General features: G+C 35.6%; 1 non-coding gene across 1 annotated transcript; it reads left to right on the top strand.

Annotated features, from left to right (window-relative positions):
• The first annotated feature begins 1,839 nt into the window (after nucleotides 1-1,839).
• LOC119873044 lies at nucleotides 1,840-1,946 on the top strand. The gene has a single exon (XR_005363849.1). It is a non-coding gene; the product is annotated as a U6 spliceosomal RNA (small nuclear RNA).
• The last annotated feature ends 1,037 nt before the right edge of the window (nucleotides 1,947-2,983 follow it).

Raw genomic sequence — 2,983 nt, 5'->3', positions numbered from 1 at the left:
TTTTAGCTGGGGCTAAGGCAATTAAAGACTTTATGTCTGCCTACTTCATAATAAAAATTAGATACTTATCTAACTTAGCTAGGGAAAACTTATCCTTTTATCCTCGTGGTTTATTATAAGTAAATGTATCCTCACAAACAACTAGCTGGCTTTTTTTTTTTTTTTTTTTTGAGGTTCAGAAATCCTTTTAATTGGGAATGTAGGGATCCAAGTGTTCCCACTTTGATGAAAACCTTATGACTATTCCTTAAACTACTATAGTGCAACACAATAAAAAGAATTATGATCACTTTAAAGCTGGGTGGCATTCATCAAATGGTAACCCGGGGTGAAAGGTCCTATATCCCATTTCCACTCCTTTGAACCATGTACTGAACTAATGTGTTTTTCTCTTTAAAATGTCCTAAAAGATATAAGATGTCCTCGTGCTTATAGGATTTTGAAATTTTATTTTAAAGAATCAAAAGAAATTTGCTCTGTGAGCAGGTTTTTCAGTTTGGCTTGAGACCTTTGATTCAGGGAACAAGCAATCTCCTTCCAACTCTCTCTACTGGAGAGATGTCCCCTTGTCCCCTTTCAACCTGTCTCTTGGTCCAATACAAATCAATGAACTCAAGACCCAATACACCATGTCTTAAAAATCCATTTAGAAAACAATTGCTCCATTCAAAGTTCATCTCCTTCCTTTATCAGAAATTGCTGGAAATGTAATTTTGCAGCAAGCATTTCATTTCTTGTCGTGAAATAGATTGAGGTAAATGTAAAGTCAATGATTAGATAAATGTAATGTCTTGGGTTGATGCCACGATGCAATATTTGATGGTGTGGTCAGTACCGATGGATGTTTTGTATAGTTACCCAGTTGTATAATGCGACAAATTCCCATGACCCTATTTAAAACACCACATGGCTCCTCTCAATTAATATTACCAAAAGTACTTTGGCACAAATACAAAAAGCATGAGGGATTAGTGCTGAACAGGCAAGTGCAAGTCATCTTTGCTCTGTACAGATTCTCCATACAATAAACTGTATCTGCGTGCAATTTATTTATTGAGCTGTATTGCATGCAGTAAATAACACAACAAAGATTATTCCTCTTTCAAAAATCACTTCTATGAGATTATAAATAGAAAGCCTGTGCTCAGTAATCTCTGATAGTACAGTTAAGGATTAAAACCTGATGAAGTTAACACATACATAGGCACGCACAAAAGCACGACAGCCATAGAAACACATTGTTTATGAAAATCTCATTTTGATGTCAAGAAAACATATTTATCTTCTTTATTTCCTGCTATCAAGATACATATTCAATGTAAAAGAGGGGAAGAAGAAAGAGATGACTTTCTTGGAGAAGTAATAAAAAACAGAATATTAGTAATGCCTTTAGAAAATATCTTTTGGAAATGTGCAAGCTAAATTTTCTGGTTTGCTGATACCTAGACCATAACATAGGAATGAATCAAATGATACAATAATATCTTTTTTTAAGTTCCCCTTCTCTTGAAGACTGTTCTTCAGTGATTTTCACTGTTATACAGAAACCCATGATTATCAAGAACAATATTCAGTCACTATCATGTGTTTCAAATTGGTACATTTCCACTATCATTAAAAATGAAAACATTTAATACTTTCTAGAACATCTAACACTTAAATAATTGTCAATATATCAACATTTTACTTTCTAGTGTCTTCAGGTCCAGCACAGGATAGTTAGTGATTTAGAAACTTTGTTGTCTCTACTACTGAAGAATATGTGGCCATTATTTGTAACATTAAAATATATATATATATATGGCCATTTTTTAGCTATTACTATTCATATTAAAAGTAGTACTCACTTCAGTGGCACACATCCTAAAATCGGAATGATACAGAGAGGTTTAGCATGCCCCCTGCACAAGGATGACATGAAAATTTCTGAAGTATTCCACAAACGTATGCATTCCTGTACACCGACACACACAAACACACACACACACGCGTGCAACTAAATGACACCTGCTCCTTATAATGAAAAAAAAAATTGATACATGTTTGAGGGCATATACTTATGACCATAATGTACAAATATAAATATATTCTGAAATTTTTGTGATTTTCTAAATTTGTAAGTTTTAAATCGCTCTTTGTAAAGGATTTTTTTAAAAAGTCCTCCAGAAATAATCTGATTTTTCTCTGTATTGCTGGAATTCTATAATCACAGAATCCTGTACTTTAGTAGGTTTTTTTCTCTCTGAAATCTTTTCTTATTTCTATTTCTGGTGTTACAATATTGCATGATAAAGTATACCTTAGCTGAGACTTTTGACTCCTTGGGCTGGTGCTTGGTGACTGCTTTTTCCTTCCTTGGGACTCTTATGAATTATTTAATTTTCTGCCACTTCATTTTTCTCTAATATCCTAGAACTTCTGTTAGAAAATATTTAAACATCTGGACATCTTTTCTCCATTCTTTTTCATGTTTTTGCCTTTTTTTCCTGCTTTTCAGATTTTCCCTGCTTTATCTTCTAAACTTCCTAGCCTCCAAGTCTATTCTTTTGGACACAGTAAACCCACCTTCTCTTATCTTCTTGAAGATATGAGTTATGGGTTTCTTGCCTTCTCGTTTTCTTCTCCCCCTTACATTCCCTGTTTCTTCTGTTTTTTGTTTTGTTTGGCTTGTTTTCTTCGCTTTTCTTGGCTTCACTCATTGTGGCAGTCAGACCAGTTTCAAACCACTCTCACAGGACATGCAATTACAAAGCTTAAGAATCTACTGGTTATTGCGAGAAAAGAATACAAAATGGCAGCAGCCCTGAAGTAGGAACTGCATCTCCAGGTTGGCTCACAGCACAGACAGCAGCCACGAGCTAGCTCTTACCCTCCTCCACCTGCAGGGCAGGTGGACATATCACCCCCCGAGACAGGTGCAGAGTGCCTCGGACTAGGGGCCTACCTACGCACGGAACTGTGAGGTAACCGGCCCTTCCGGCAG

Source organism: Canis lupus, chromosome 8 (genome assembly GCF_011100685.1).
Source record: "Canis lupus familiaris isolate Mischka breed German Shepherd chromosome 8, alternate assembly UU_Cfam_GSD_1.0, whole genome shotgun sequence".
Taxonomy (NCBI): Eukaryota; Metazoa; Chordata; class Mammalia; order Carnivora; family Canidae; genus Canis; species Canis lupus.
Note: the sequence above shows the minus strand (reverse complement) of the source record. Positions and strands in the feature narration are given on the sequence as shown.